This window comes from Macaca fascicularis, chromosome 11 (assembly GCF_037993035.2).
Source record: "Macaca fascicularis isolate 582-1 chromosome 11, T2T-MFA8v1.1".
NCBI lineage: Eukaryota > Metazoa > Chordata > Mammalia > Primates > Cercopithecidae > Macaca > Macaca fascicularis.
Window position 1 is genome coordinate 61636003 of NC_088385.1, and position 17083 is coordinate 61653085.

The 17083-nt window shown below is 38.7% G+C and overlaps 1 protein-coding gene and 1 pseudogene across 1 annotated transcript in view; one reads left to right on the forward strand and one right to left on the reverse strand.

The window, feature by feature from the left end:
• Positions 1–17083, forward strand: part of MUCL1 (mucin like 1) — an 87627-nt gene that overhangs the window by 27834 nt on the left and 42710 nt on the right. The window lies entirely within an intron of this gene.
• Positions 10420–11503, reverse strand: LOC102118828 (non-selective voltage-gated ion channel VDAC1 pseudogene; annotated as a pseudogene).

Here is a 17083-nt window from a genome sequence, read left to right on the forward strand (position 1 = left end):
TCATTGATGAGGACTTACTCCTGTCATTTTTAAAATTGTTTTCTGACTGTTTTGTATATTCTCTCTTTCTCTTTTTTGCTTATCTTTACTAATTGGTGGCTTTTTTGTAGTGTTAACATTTGACTCCTTTCTCTTTCTCATTTGGGTATCTGTTCTATCAGTGAGTTTTATATTTCCTTATATTTCTATGATTGTAGATATTGTTCTTGTCCTTTTGCTTCCAGTTATAGGATTCCTTTAAGCATTTTTGTGTAGATCTAATCTAGTGGTAATGAATTCCCTGTTTTTGATTGTGTAGGAAAGCCTTTAGTTTTCCTCTATTTTTGAAGGGTAGCTTTGCTGGGTCTGTTATTCTTGGCTGACGGTTTTTTTTTTTCCATGACCTTCCAGTGAATGGCAGTTTTTTTTCCATCAGGACTTTGAATATATCATCCCATTCTCTTCTGCTTGTAAAGTTTCTGCTGAGAAATAGGCTGTTAGTCTGATGGGGATTCCCTTATATGTGACTAGATGCTCTTCTTTTGCTGTTTTGAGAATTATCTCTTTGTCTTTGACTCTTGACAGTTTGGCTATAATATACCTTGGAGAAAACCTTCTTGTGTTGAATCTATTTGGAGATTTTGAGCTTCCTATATCTGGATGTATGTCTACATCTCTTGTAAGGCTTGGGAAGTTTTCAGCTATTATTTTGTTAAATAGATTTTCTATGCCTTTGCTTATCTCTTCTCTTTCTGGAACTCTCAACATTTGAATATTTGGCCACTTTGTGGTGTCCCATGTGTCACAAGGGCTTTTTTCATTCTTAAAAAACTTTTTTTTTGGTCTGACTGGATTACTTCAAAATAACTGTTTTCAAGTGTAGAAATTCTTCTTGATCTGGTCTACTCTTAAATATCTTTATTGTCGTTTTTATTCCATTCACCAAATTATTCAGTTCCAGAATTTCTGCTTGGTTCTTTTAAAAAGTCATATCTGTCTCACTGGAATTTTTCATTCAGATCATAGATTGTTTTTCTGATTTGCTTGTATTGTTTATCTTTGTTTTCTGTGTCACACTGAGTTTCTTTAATATTGTTATTTTGAGTTTTTAAAGGCATTTCATAGATTTCCTTTCTCTTGGGACTTGTTAGTGCACAATTATTATGTTCTTTTTAGGTATCATATGCTTTATTTTTTCATGTCTCTTTTGTTCTTGTGTCAACATCTGCTCATCTGGTATAACAGTTGCTTCTACCAATTTTATGAATTGGGTTTCATTGGGAATAAATTTTTTTCCTGTAGATATATCTATAGTGTTGGTTTAGTAGGTTGCTTTGGCTTTGATTCCAAATGGGCACAGTGGTATAGTCTCCATATCATTTCTTCAGCTGTAATTAGTGTGAGCGGTATCTGTGAGCTCCTCAGTGGCTTAGGGTGCAGTTGTTAGTGGAGGCCGTAGTGAGGATTTGTAGAGATGGGCACACCAGGTGGGCCAGTCCTCAGGTACCATTGGTGGCAGAAATGGGCTGGGAGGGTCAGTCCTTAGTCCTCTAGGTGTCATACGCAGGCATCAGTGGTGGCAGGTTTGGGTGGGCTGGTTCTCACACCTCCAGATGACATGCTGGGGTGCTGGTGGTGACAGCAGCAGACCAGGTGGGTGGGTCCCTGGATAGCATACATGGTGTTGGCAGTGGCAGTAGTGGTGGTGGGCCAAAACTTGGGCCCCCATGGGGCACATGTGGGTGTGTGCTGGTGGAGGCCATGGTAGCCCTGTTCTCTGGCCCTGAGTGGCACACTTGGGTACTGGCAGTAATCGGGGGTGCAGACCTGTTTTCAGGTCCCCTAAAGGCACAGGCAGGTAAGTGGTACCCTGCTGCTGGAGGGGACGGGTTGCTGTCAGTGGCAGCAGCCCCAGATGGGTAGCTCTCAGGCTCTGGGGAGTATACACTCAGGCTCCCTTTGTTCCAGGGACAGCCTCCCTGATGTGCTGCTCCATATGTTCCCTGGAGTGTAGGACATTGCATGAGCTAGATTGCTGGAGATTCAGCTGAACTGCTGGGTCTAGCTGGCATAACGATGCTATAGTCCTCTGGGTGGACACGGGGAATGTCCATGGGGTTTCAGGGATGTGGAGATGCAAAGGCTATTGGGCCCCAGGGCACAGGGCACAATGTAGTCTAGCAGGGGTTGGGCTCTCAAAATGGCACTTTGCTGTAGCTGCTTGGATTTTGGGCAGTGTGTGGGACCCAGTGCAACCTCACTTTCTGGAACAGTGCTGTCATATGGACTCCAGGTAGCTCCCTATACTGGTCTCAGGGCCCATGAGGGCCGAGGGGCTCTCTCCCATGGCTAGGATTGCAGGAGTCTCCAAGTGGGAATTTAGACCACTGTAATCTCTCGCTTATCTTTTCCTCACAATGGGAAGTTCCTCTTGGCTTTGAGGCAACCCTGGCTGGGATGACTGTTTTGTTTTCCTCTCCTTCTGTGCCTCAGAAGTTCCCTGTCAACTTCCTTCCTGAATGCCATTGTTTCTCTGAGATGCTTTATTAGATATGTGCTTATCTACTCACTGTTTTAGTCCTTTTTTGTGGAGCAGGTTAGTACTGGGGGCCTGTAGTCAGCCATCTTAAAGCCCATCTTGCTTTGTCTTTATGAATTTGACTACTATAGGAAGCTCATATAAATGGAGTCATACAATATTTGCATCTAGCTTATTTTTCTTAGCATAATACCTTTAATATCCATCTATGTTGTAGCATTTCAGAATTTCATTATTTTTAAAATTTTCATTCTTTATTGCATCGGATGTAGATACATTTTGTTTATTCATTCATTTGCTGATGGACACTTGGGTTGTTTTCACCCTTTGGTTATTGTGAATAATGCTACTATGAATATGGGTGTGTAAATATCTCTTTCAGACCCTACTTATAATTATTTCGGGTATTATATAGAAATGAAATTACTGAATCATAGAGTAGTTCTTTTTTTAATGTTTTGAGAAACCACCACACTCTCTTCTATAGCAGCTGCATAGACCAACAGTGCATGGGGTTCCAATATCTCCACATCATCTCTAACACTTGTTATTTTCTGTTTTTCTTATAAAGCCATCCTAATGGGTACAAAGTGGTGTCTCATTGTGGTTTTGATTTTTATTTCCCTAAAGATTAGTGATGTTTAGCATCTTTTCATGTGCTTATTGGCCATTTGTATATCTTTGGAAAAGTGTTTATTCAGGCCTTTGATCATTTTTTTTTTCAATTGGGTTGCTTTATTGTAGTTGAGTTTTAGGAATCTTTGTATATTCTGGATATTAATCTCTTATCAGATATATGATTTAAAAATATTTTCTTGCATTCTGTTGGGTACCTTTTCACTCTGTTTATAGTGTCCTTTGATGCAGGCAAACTTTTGATTTTGATAAACTTCAGTTTATCTATATTTTCTTTTGCTACCCATATTTTGGTGTTATGTCCAAGAAATATTTACCAAATCTCATGCCATGAAGTTTTTACATATGTTTTCTTTTAAGAGTTGTATAGTTTTACCTCTTACACTTAAGTCTTTGATCCTTTTTGAGTAATGGTATTTAGAAATAGGACCTTTGGGATTAATTAGGTCTAGATGAGGTCCTAGTATGGGGTCCTTGTGATCGGATTAGGACCCTTGTAAAGAGAGACAGCAGAGAGTTTGCTTTCTGTCTCCATTATGTGAAGACACAGGAAGAAGGTGGTAGTCTACAAGTCAGGATAGTCAGGATAAGAACCCTCACTAGAGCCCCACCATGCTGGCATTCCAATATTGAGCTTCCAGTCTCCAGAATTATGAGAAAATAAATTTCTGTTGTTTAAGTCACTCAGTCTATAGCATTTTGTAATGGTAACCAGAGATGACTAAGACAGACAATTTAGAGGTTACTTGGGGGCTTATATAAACTAATGAACTAATGTGCCCAGTAGGGCTTACCAACCTCCCTGGGTACTTCTGTGTTAGGCTTTCCTGAAGCTAGGACTTCTTGCACAGATCTTAGTAGTTCATCTGGAAACAGAGTACCTCTCTGTGTGAATGAGAACCCTGGGAACTTCTTCACGATTGTCTCTCGGACTCCAATGCTCGTTTATACGCTCTTTCTCTTGCTGCCCCATATCCTTTGCCTTTGAATGTCTTAGTATTCCCTGCGGGGTTTAGAGAGGCCTTTCAAATATCTGAACTTGGGAAATATTTGCATTATCCTAGCACATTTCTCTAAAACAAAATAGGCAAAAACATACATTTGTATTTCATTAGTTTATAAATATCGAAGTGCTAACAATTTAGCACTAAACAGAAATAGCATTATAAAATAATTAGTAAAATTAAAACAACGTTAATATGGTACAAATTGTGATAAATAGTACACAATAAAAAATTAAATATACAGATAAAGGGAAAGCATCTTCTATCTCTTACATTACAGTGTACTTAGAAGTCAAGAACTTCACTTTTATGACCTTTAAAGGTGAGTGAAGATGGAAAGTAGGGAAGTGTATTCCTGACCTGGAGACCCCAGATATCCTGATTGGGGCTTCAATTCTAACCTAACAGACCCAAAGCTATGCTAAATTGGAAAAAAATTTTCAAGTCCTGGTTTGTGTTTGAGCTTCAGTGATCAGAGGGTTTATTATCTTGAGCAAGCCCTAATATCCTGTTATCACTCTGATGCCTCAAATTCCATATTTTAAAAATCGAGGTAAGAATAACATTGAGTGATTTTATGAGAATTAAATAAGTTGATGCGTGTATACTTGATATAAAAATAGTGTTGCACTAATATGTATCTTATAATGACTCAGTAATATAATTTTTCATATTATTATTTCCTTTTCTCACTGGCTTCATTATTTGCTGCAGAATCTGCCCTGGCACCAGGATGCCTCTGCATCTTCCCACTCACGAGACCTGTGAATACAGAAACGCTGTGTGTTCTCAGAAAGGAGCAGCATGTCCTTGGCTTCAACTATGGCTACTGTTTGTTTACTTTGCCCAGCATTGGGATTTCTGCTGGTTCTTGAGGCCCTGGCACAAATTTGGGTACTTGTATCCTTCTGGGTGCTGGCAACCTTCTCCTATTTTCTGTGTCCTGTTAGGTCCTAGGTGAGAGAGAGCTGAGCTTTCAGGTAGTGGCTTAAAGCAAGAAGCCAAAAATGAGAGTTAAGTCTTTACTCATTTACTGCAATGGTATAAGCAAGAGGTTAACACTGGAGAAAATGCTCAGTCCACCTGTTCCATTTTCCCCCATTGAATGGCACACTAGTCAAGGGTCATGTGGATCAGCCCAGACATTGGGATTGTCTCACTGTAGCTCAAAAGGCTTCTACAGTTTTATGGATTCTGAAGTGGAAGGGGTGGAGAACAGGGGGATGGGGCTTAGAATGGAAAAATAATGGGAACAGAGTCAGAGTGGGGAAAAATTTCTTCATGGTTTCTCCCTTCTCCCCCTATAAGGAGGTCTTAGCAGAAGTGCCTGAAGAGGACCTCTGCCCAGGGTCTCAGATAAAGAGACTTAAGAATTTGGGCATTAGTCAAAAACTGTAAATATGTGAAAGAGCATGGTCAGCCTGCACCCCTCTTCAGGGACTGCAGAGCACTGGTTGTGCACCAAGTTTGGTGTGGGGACAGCAGTTTTCTCCCATGAAATCTGCCAGGTGAAACCATTGCCTGTGATCAGGCCTGAAAAATCACACATAGGTCTTTAAATAGGAGCTGGACTCCTCTCGTTCCATCTCCTGTAAATCTGGGTTATGAGCAGTTCTGCTAAGTTTTTCAAAATTGTTTCTTCAACCTTTTCTCTTTTTTTCTATCTAGAAGCCTTTAATAAAAAATTGATCATTCTGTTGCTCACTCTGTGGTCCTCCCAGTGCTCTGATGACTTAGTACTTGTTCTTTATCCTTGACGCAGTGCTCCCTCTGTATATGGTGAGGGAGCCTTTAAACTGCTTTTCCTCCTCAGGTCTTGTCCACGCCAGTCTCTTCTTTCTGAATTCTTGCAGTCCTTGTATTTCTATCACAAAAATCTGTATTATGTTTAAATTTTACATTACAAAATATCATACAGTAAATTTTGCTTTTCTTTCCTGTTAGTGTTTGGTCACATTTTTGGGTAGATTTGTGCATAGATTATGTAACCATCACAACTATCAGGACATAAAACAGTTCTATCAACCCCCAAAACTCCTTTGTGTTGTTCCCTTGTAGTTACAGCCTTACCCCATCCATTAGTCCTGGAAACCACTGATGTCTTTCTTATCACTATAGTTTTGTTTTTTTGAGAATGTCAAATCAATGGAATCATACAGTATATAATCTTTTGAGACTGGTTTCTTTCACTCAACATAATGTCTTTGAGATTCATCCAAGTTTTTGAGTGTATCAATAGTTCTTTTTTACTGCTGAGTAATATTCTGTCATGTGGACATACACAGTTTGTTTATCCATTCACCCACTGGAGGATATTGAGGTTATTTCCAGTTTTTAACTGTCACAAATAAAGCTGCTATGAAAATTTGTGTACAAGTTTTTTGTGTGAATGTAAGTTTTCATTTCTCTCAGGTGAATAACTGGGAGTGGAATTGCTGGGTTATATGGCGAACGTTTGCACAACTTTGTAAGAAAGCGTTAAATTGAAAAATACATCTTTTAATAAAAATATTACCGTGTAATTTTGAGCAATTTTCACTGTATTGGGAAAATAATTAGATTAAAGGAAGCATTTCAGAATTTGTATTAAAATGAACAATTGCACAACCCTAATACTATCAGTGGTGTAAAATTGTGAAATTTGTGCCTGCTTGTCATCTTCTGAATAGCTTTTCTATGTTTGGGACAAATATAAATCCAACCCTAAAAAAAGGTTGAAATACAGTTTCCCAACCATCCTTGCAGCCAAGGCTCAGGCTTGTGTACTAAACTCTGCCAATCTGGCCAATCTCCCCGGGATTTAATTTTGGATGTGAACAGCATGTGATAACAGGCTTTATAGGGAGCTTCCGTTTCCTGGGCGTATACTGGTTTCAAAAGCATCCAACTTTCAAGGCTATAGTGGTTGCAAGATTGGATTCTCATTCAGAAGTCCATTATGCTAGCATCATTCACTCTTACTTATAAAATTTTGGAATTTAGTGTTTGGCAGCACCAGTAGATGTTGTGGTTGTTTTTTCATCAGCCCGGTCCTGTCAGGTAGAGTTGTTGGTACTGTTCCTGAAAGTATAGGCTCGATCTGTTTGTCCAAGACCCCAAGGACTTTGTGAACTTCCTTCTAGTCTGCTGTTCTTTAAATCACTTTTCCTTTTAAACTATTCTTAGTTGAGGTTTCTTTTCATACTATTTTATTCTTTATTATATGTATTTTATATAGTTGTATATGCACAGGCTACTTTGTGTATTCTCTTGCTAATTCATGATTTGCCTTTTATGGTTTAAAGATTAATTGATCATAAAATATTTCATAGTTTGAATCCCAAGGAGCAGCGAAGATACTGACAAATTTAAGAAATAGCATAAAGGAGTTTGACTTCATGGGCCATGCAGTGAGGGTTCTCTAGACTTGAAAATGCCCCATAGGGATCTAATTAAACTAAAGAGCTTCTGCACATCAAAAGAAACTACCATCAGAGTGAACAGGCAACCTACAGAATGGGAGAAAATTTTTACAATCTATCCATCTGACAAAGGGCTAATATCCAGAATCTACAAAGAAAATTTACAAGAAAAATCAAACAAACCCCATCAAAAAGTGGGCAAAGGATATGAACAGACACTTCTCAAAAGAAGACATTTATGCAGCCAACGGTCACATGAAAAAATGCTCATCAGCACTGGCCTTCAGAGAAATGCAAATCAAAACCACAATGAGATACCATCTCACACCAGTTAGAATGGCGATCATTAAAAAGTCAGGAAACAGTTTCTGGAGAGGATGTGGAGAAACAGAAACACTTTTACACTTTTGGTGGGAGTGTAAACTAGTTCCAGCATTGTGGAAGACAGTGTGGTGATTCCTCAAGGATCTAGAACTAGAAATACCATTTGATCCAGCCATCCCATTACTAGATATATACCCAAAAGACTATAAATCATGCTGCTATAAAGACACATGCACACGTATATTTATTGCGGCACTATTCACAATAGCAAAGACTTGGAAACAACCCAAATGTCCATCAGTGATAGACTGGATTAAGAAAATGTGGCACATATACACCGTGGAATACTATCAGCCATAAAAAGGATGAGTTCATGTCCTTTGTAGGGACATGGATGAAGCTGGAACCATCCTTCTGAGCAAACTGTCGCAAGGACAGAAAACCAAACACCATATGTTCTCACTCACAGGTGGGAATTGAACAATGAGAACACCTGGACACAAGGTGGGGAGCATCACACACCAGGCCTGTCATAGGGTGGGGAGAGGGAGGAGAGATAGCATTAGGAGATATACCTAATGTAAATGATGAGTTAATGGGTGCAGCACACCAACATGGCACAGGTACACATATGTAACAAACCTGCACATTGTGCACATGTACCCTAGAACTTAAAGTGTAAAAAAAATGCAAAAAAAAAAAAAAAAAAAAAAGAAAAGAAAAGAAAAGAAAATGCCTCATAGGGGCTTAACTTTAAGGAGTCTCACCATGTCATTTTCTTGTTCTTGCTTCTATCTCTTAATGTTCCCAATATGAAAATGTATGCTCCCAGCTCAGAGCAGTGGGACCTTGGGACTAAGGCCTCAGGTACGTTGGGGAGCCATTTTGTCCCCAGAATTTATGCCTGCTTTTGTGCTCTGTCACTCACCTTCCTTCATTGTTGGAATCAACAAACTGGGTAACAGTGATGTCAGAGAAAATGCCAATTTTGCATTGGCATAGGTGCCTGGCAACACTTAGCAGCCTGCAAGAAACATACCCAGAGTCATATAATATTGGCAAAAATGTCAGTTGAGTCACATGGTCAGGCTAGCAAAGGAAAATAGCCCGGAGATCTCCTATGAGGTCCATTTTTGTCTCTGCTAAAAAGGTTCCTTGATTATTCTCATTGCTCGGTGTCACTTCAGTGCTCTGTTCAACTTTCATTGTATTTCACCAGGCTTTTATGTAATTTTGTTTTTACAGCAATAGAGGTTTTGATCTGCTGCCTTTCTGAAGGCTCACGCTGGCTTACTTTCCTGAAATAATGTAACTTCTACAAAATATTAATTTTGTAATTACATCTCAACTTGGAAAATCACTCTATTCCTTGGTAAGACGAAACAAAAAATTAAGATTTAATAATAAAATTAATCAGTCATTAATTTTTCATGAAACAAAATTTTCATTCATTCATTATGCTATGCAGTGTCTGGGAGATTTTTTACTCCTTTAGAGATAATCTATTTTCCTGTGTCTGATAACAAACTCATCATTTGATAACTAACTCATTGGGCACCTGTGGCCGTTATTCAGTATTATTCAATATTTATTTGTTTCTCTCATATATCACTTTTAAGTTCATGGTCAAAATCAGGTAACTTCTGGAAATGGGTTTTTTGTAGTCTCCTTCCCTTGTTTCCTTTTTCATCTTTTGCTTTTTCTCAAGATCCCTGTGTCCAACGTTTATCCCATCTTTCCAGACAAAACCATGGTCAGTTTTTGGTTTTTATTCTGACATGACTTACTGAATCTTTGTTTCTGAGGCTTGGCTTCACTCATTTCTGAGTCTCCTCTGGGGTGGTGATTGTAGATACTTCATTTTTTTTGAGGTTTCAATATTTTATTCAAATTTTTTTAAAGTGATGTTAATTACAGCATTTGAAGAGGAGGATCTACTTCCACACAAAATGAAAGACTCTAAAATGTACCCATTAACTGCTAGAAAACAAATTGAGTGGTGAGAATACAACAGAAGTCCAATTTAGATTCTGAGTGTTGTTACCATGTGATTACAATCACACAGACTCTTCTAAGCCTATAGCTGGAGCTCCTGGAAGCTATTTCATACTTTGGTGCAAGGGCAAAAAAGCACAACACGAGAAGGAATAAGTCCTGAATTACTGGCTTCATCGCATCCACCCTCTCCACCCCAAAATGGCACAAAAGAAACAGTGACCATACGCCACAGACCTTTTGGTGTAAAAGAGGTGACGATGAACTGGGGTGGGAACAGGTCATGAAGATCTGTTGAAAAAAGTCCCATTCAGGTGAGTTTGTACACACCATCAAGCAGTGAGCCTCTCATGAATCAGGGTTAGGAAACCAAAGTTTGATTATCAGGATATCACAATTTCATTCATTTACTCAATATGAATTTATAAAGTGCCTACATATTATCAGCTTCCACTTGCAGCCATTTCTAGATAAAAAAGAAAACTGGCATCTCAAAGGGGCCACCAAGTTTCCCCGAAGTCTACCACTGAAAGGACCTTTTTTGGAAATGGGTTTCTTCTGCACCTCTGAAAGGGTAACATCTTAAAGCTGAATCATCTTTAACCTGGAGGTCTAACATATTTAACAATACTTGCATCCCAGACATGCAACATTAAAAGATACACCAAATTCTGAAGGTAGCTATGCTGCAAAATAGTTTAAAATTAAACGATTGTATAGTATTCATTTATGCTTGAAATTCCAGTCCTAGACCAAGCTTGGGGCCACCAGGATTGACCTTCTTGACATCCAGAAGAGCTGACAATGTCAGTGTGATACCTGGCTTTAGGGTCTGAGTGTATCCTGAACCTGTCAGGCTGGAGTTGTTCACTTCAGCTGCGAATCAGGTGTCAGGGTCAATCTGAAGCTTGGCTGCTATTCTGAAGCATGTTACTGTTTCCTGCTGTCCAGATGATACTGACAGCGGTCTCCAACTTCTTGTTCACCTTCTGGTAAATGGAGCCACCAAACTCTGTTCTGTCAGACATTAGTGTGAAGCCAGAATTTGTCAGTCTTGTAGCCAACTGCAAAATTGCTCTGAGTAACTTGGGACTTTGCAGTCTCAAAATTCATCTGGTAGTTGGCTAGCCTTGTAACCCAGCACCAGAGCATGCTGGATGGAAGGCCTGGCAATATCGAAATCCATGTTGCAGCCCAGATTAATGTGTTCCCACTTGTACCTTGTCTTGATTTTAGCTTTTTTTTTCCTAGTGTTAGGTGAGAAGGATGAATTGAAGGTCAGCTTCTGTCCATGTGCAAGCTGATCTTCCACAGTAATCTCGGTGCCTAGTGTATTGTCAGTGTTCCATTTCTCTGTAAATGTCAGGCCATACTCAGTCCATCTGTACTTGGTTTCCAGACGGCCCGTCACTTTGGTGGTCTCAGTGTTGGCAGAGTCTGAGCTTGTAAATTCCAATCCATTTTCAGATTTTGATTTCAAAATCAGATTTTGATTTAAGCTTTATTAAGCCAAATCCATAACACTTGGTGAAGACATCCCTGGCAGATTTGCCAAGATTGGCATACGTGAGTGGCACAGCCATCTTCTGCTCAGAGGTGGTGGCAGCGGGCTCGGCGGCGGCTACCGATTGTAGATACTTCTATTATTCAGAGTGGAACATCTAATGATACATTTCCTTTCTCTAAGCTGTATCAGAATATATATATATATATATATATACACACACATATATATATATATATACACACACACATCATTCATTCATTCATTCATTCATTCATTCATTCATTCATTCGTGGTATAATCTCAAAACATTAATAATATACCAGACTACCTCATCCCTACCATGGATGGGCATGGAGGGGAAAAGCAGTAAGTTAATGAAAAAAGAAGATGCAAAATCTCTTTAATGATTACATTATCAAACTAATAATGCTGCATAGGCCACCTATTATGATGACTATTTCCATATAGATTCAATAATGCTATACAGAATAACTGATATTTATGTTTTTCAATTAGTTTTCTGACTTGAATTTGTGTTTTGTTTTTCATGTATTCTCATTCTTTTAAATCTTTCTGTTGCTGTGAAATGGGTCTCACATAAAGAAAAGTGTAATGAATATAAATTTGTAGCTCAGTGTATCTGTGGTGTTCAAACTGATTGTTAAATGGGAGAGTACCAGCACACCAAACACCTTACTGACTTTTTTTTTTTGGTACATTGATATTCCTATTAATAGCAGCTTTATTCATAATTGCCAAAACTTGGATGCAACCAAGATGTTCCTCAGTAAGTAAATAAACTGGTACATCTAAACAATGGAACACTATTCAGTGCTAAAAAAAGAAATGATCTATCAAGCCCCGATAAGATGAGGAGGAACCTTTTAAAATGGGGTACATGTTCAGGTTTGTTATATAGGTGAATTATGTATCATGAGGGTTTGGTGTACAGATTATTTCATCACCCAGGTAATAAGTATTATACTCAACAGGTAGTTTCTCAATCCTCACCCTCTTCCCACCCTCCACCCTCAAGTAGGCCCCAGTGTCTATTGTTCCCTTTTTTGTGTCCATGTGTACTCAATGTTCAGCTCCCACTTATAAATGAGAACATGTGGTATTTGGTTTTTTGTTCCTGTGTTAGTTTGCTTAGGATAATGCCCTCCAGCTCCATCCATGGTCTGGCAAAGGACATGATCTCATTCTTTTTTATGGCTGCATATTATTCCCTGGTATATACGTACCACATTTTCTTTATGCACTCTACCATCGATGGGATTTAGGTTGATTCCATGTCTTTGCTCTTGTGAATAGTGCTGCGATGAATGTACATGTGCGTGTGTCTTTATGGAAGAACAACTTATATTCCTTTGGGTATATAAGCAGTAATAGGATTGCTGGGTCAAATGGTAATTCTGTTTTAAGTTCTTTGAGGAATCACCACACTGTTTTCCACAGTAGTTGAATTAATTTACACTGTCACCAGCACTGCATAAGTGTTCCCTTTTCTCTGCAACCTCACCAGTATCTGCTATATTTAGACTTTTTAATATTAGCCATTCTCACTGGTGTGAGATGGTATCTCATGGTGGTTTTGATTTGCATTTCTCTAATTATTAGTGATGTTCAACATGTTTTCGTATGCTTGTTTGTCACATGTATGTCTGCTTTTAAAAGTGTCTGTTTATGTCCTTTGCCCACTTTTAAATGGGGTTATTTGTTTTTTGTTTGTAAGTTTAAGTTCCTCATAAGTTCTGGATATTGAACCTTTGTCAGATGCTTAGTTTAAACATGCTTTCTCCCATTCTGTAGGTTGTTCGTTTACTCAGTTGATAGCTTCTTTTGATGTGCAGAAGCTCTGAGATTTAATTAGATCCAATTTGTCAGTTTTTGTTTTTGTTGCAATTGCTTTTGGTGTCTACATCATGAAATCTCTGCCAGGGCTGATGTCCAGAATGGTATTTCCTAGGTTATTTTCCAAGGTTTATATAGTTTCAGCTTGTACATTTAAGTCTTTAATCGATCTTGAGTTGATTTTTGTATGTGATGTAAAGTAGGGGTCCAGTTTCAGTCTTCGGCATATGGCTAGCCATCTATTCCAGCACAATTTATTGAATGAGGAGTCCTTTATGCATTGCTTGTTTTTGTCAGGTTTGTCAAACATCAGATGGTTATAGGTGTGCCACCTTATTTCTCTGTTCTTTATTCTGTTCTGTTGGCCTATGTGTCTGTTTTTGTACCAGTACTGTGCTGTTTTGGTTACCGTAGCCCTGTATTATCACTTGAAGTCCAACAGCGTGATGCCTCCTGCTTTGTTCTGTTTGGTTAGGATTGCTTTGGCTATTTGGACTCTTTTTTTCTTTGGCTCCATATGAATTTTAAAGTAGTATTTTCTACTTCTGTGAAGAATGTCATTGGCAGTTTGATAGGAATAGTATTGAATCTGTAAATTGCTTTGGGCAGTATGGCCATTTTAATGATATTGGTTCTTCCTATCTGTGAGCATGTAAATTTTTTTATTTGTTTGTGTCATCTCTGATTTCTCTGAACAGTGTTTTGTGATTCTAATTGTAGAGCTCTTTTACCTCCCTGGTTAGCTGTATTCTTAGGTATTGTATTCTTTTTCTGGCAACTGTGAATGGGATTGCATTTCTGATTTGGCTGTTGGCTTGGATGTTGTTGATGTATAGGAGTGCTACTGACTTTTATACATTAATTTTGTATCCTGAAACTGTGCTGAAGTTGTTTATCAGATCAAGGAGCTTTTGGGCAGAGACTATGGGGTTTTCCAGATAAAGAATCATGTAATCCGCAAACAGGGATAGTTTGACTTTCTATCTTCTGATTTGGATGCTTTTTCTTTCTTTCTTTTGCCTGATTGTTCTCACCAGGACTTCCAATACTATATTTAATGTGAGTAGTGAGAGAGGACATCCTTCTCTTGTTCCGGTTTTCAAGGGAAAGGCTTCCAGCTTTTACCCATTCAGTATGATGTTGGTTGTGGCTTTGTCACAAATGGCTCTTATATTTTGAAGTATTTTCCTTCAATGTTTATTTTATTGAGGATTTTTAACATGAAGGGATGTTGAATTTTATCAAAAGCCTTTTTTTGCATCTATAGAGATAATCATGTTTTTTATTTTAGTATTTATTTATTCTAATTTTAATTTTAATTAATTAATTTGGTTTCTAAATTATACTTTAAGTTCTGGGATACAAGTGCAGAATGTGCAGGTTTGTTACATAGGTATACATGTGCTGTGGTGGTTTGCTGCACCCATCAAACCGTCACCTACATGAGGTATTCCTTCTAATGCTATCACTCCTCTAGCACCCCAGCCCCTGACAGGCCCTGGTGTGTGATGTTCCCCTCCCCGTGCCTGTGTGTTCTCATTGTTCAACTCCCACTTATGAGTAAGAATATGCAGTGTTTTGTTTTCTGCTCTTGTGTTAATTTGCTGAGAATGATGGTTTCCAGCCTCATCCATGTGCCTGCAAAGAACATGAACTCATCCTTTTTTATGGCTGCATAGTATTCCATGGTGTATATGTGCCACATTTTCTTCATCCAGTCTATCATTGATGGAGATTTGGGTTGGTTCCAAGTCTTTGCTCTTGCAAATAGTGCTGCAATAAACATACATTGTGCGTGTGTCTTTATAGTAGAATGATTTATAATCCTTTGGGTATATACCCAGTAATGGGATCGCTGGGTCAAATGGTATTTCTGGTTTTAGATCCTTGAGGAATTGCCACACTGTCTTCCACAATGGTTGAACTAATTTACAGTCCCACCAACAGTTTAAAAGTGTTCCTATTTCTCCACATTCTCTCCAGCATCTGTTGTTTTCTGTCTTTTTAGTAATTGCCATTCTAACTGGCGTGAGATGGTATCTCATTGTGGTTTTGATTTCCATTTCTCTAATGACCAGTGATGATAAGCCTTTTTTCATATGTTTGTTGGCCACATAAATGTCTTCTTTTGAAAAGCATCTGTTTATATCTTTTGCCCACTTTTTGATGGGATTGTTGTTTTCTTGTAAATTTGTTTAAGTTCTTTGTAGATCCTGGATATTAGCCCTTTGTCAGAAGGATAGATTGCAAACATTTTCTCCCATTCTGTAGGTTACCTGTTCACTGTGATGATAGTTTCTTTTGCTGTGCAGAAGCTCTTTAGTTTAATTAGATCCCATTTGTCAATTTTGGCTTTTGCTGCCATTGCTTTTGGTGTTTTAGTCATGAATTCTTTGCCCAGGCCTACGTCCTGAATGGTATTGCCAAGGTTTTCTTCTAGGGTTTTTATGGTTTTGGGTTTTACATTTAAGTCTTTAATCCATCTTGAGTTAATTTTTGTATAAGGTGTAAAGAAGGGGTCTGGTTTCAATTTTCTGCATGTGGCTAGCCAGTTTTCTCAACACCATTTATTAAATAGGGAATCCTTTCCTAATTGCTTGTTTGTTTGTTTGTTTGTTTGTTTGTTTTGAGATGGAGTATCACTCTGTCACCCAGGCTGGAGTGCACTGGTACGATCTCTGCTCACTGCAACTTCTGCTTCCCGGGATCATGCCATTCTCCTGCCTCAGCCTCCCGAGTAGCTGGGACTACAGGCACCTGCCACCACACCTGGCTAATTTTTTGTATTTTTAGTAGAGATGGGGTTTCACCATGTTAGCCAGGATGGTCTCAATCTCCTGACCTCATGATACGCCCACCTCGGCCTCCCAAAGTGCTGGGATTACAGGCGTGACCCACTGTGCTCGGCCCCCCATTGCTTGTTTTGACAGTTTTGTCAAAGATCGAATGGTTGTAGATGTGTGGTGTTATTTCTGAGGCCTCTGTTCTGTTCCAGTGGTCTATATGTCTGTTTTGGTACCAGTACCATGCTGTTTTGGTACCAGTACCATGCTGTTTTGGTTTCTGTAGGCTTGTAAAATAGTTTGAAGTCAGGTAGCTGATGCCTCCAGCTTTGTTCTTTTTGCATAGGATTGTTTTGGCTCTGTGGGCTCTTTCTTGGTTCCGTATGAAATTTAAAGTAGTTTTTTTCTAATTCTGTGAAGAAAGTCAGTGGTAGCTTGATGAGGATAACATTGAATCTATAAATTACTTTGAAAAGTATGGCCATTTTCATGATATTGATTCTCCTATCCAGGAGGATGGAATGTTTTTCCATTTGTTTGTGTTCTCTCTTATTTCCTTGAGCAGTTGTTTGTAGTTCTCCTTGAAGAGGTCCTTCACGTTCCTTGCAAGTTGTTTTCTTGGGTATTTTATTCTCTTTGTAGCAATTGTGAATGGGAGTTCACTCATGATTTGGCTCTCTGTTTGTCTATTATTGGTGTGCAGAAATGCTTTTGATTTTTCACATTGATTTTATATCCTCAGGCTTTGCTGAAGTTGCTTATCAGCTTAAGGAGATTTTGGGCTGAGATGATGGGGTTTTCTAAATATAAAATCATGTCATCTGCAAACAGAGACAATTTGACTTCCTCTCTTCCTATTTGAATACCCTATATTTCTTTCTCTTGCCTGATTGCCCTGGCCAGAACTTCCAATACTATGTTGAACAAGAGTGATGACAGAGGGAATCCTTGTCTTGTGCTGGTTTTCAAAGGGAATGCTTCCAGCTTTTGCCCATTCAGTAGGATATCGGCTGTGGGTTTGTCATAAATAGCTCTTATAATTTTGAGATATGTTCCATCAA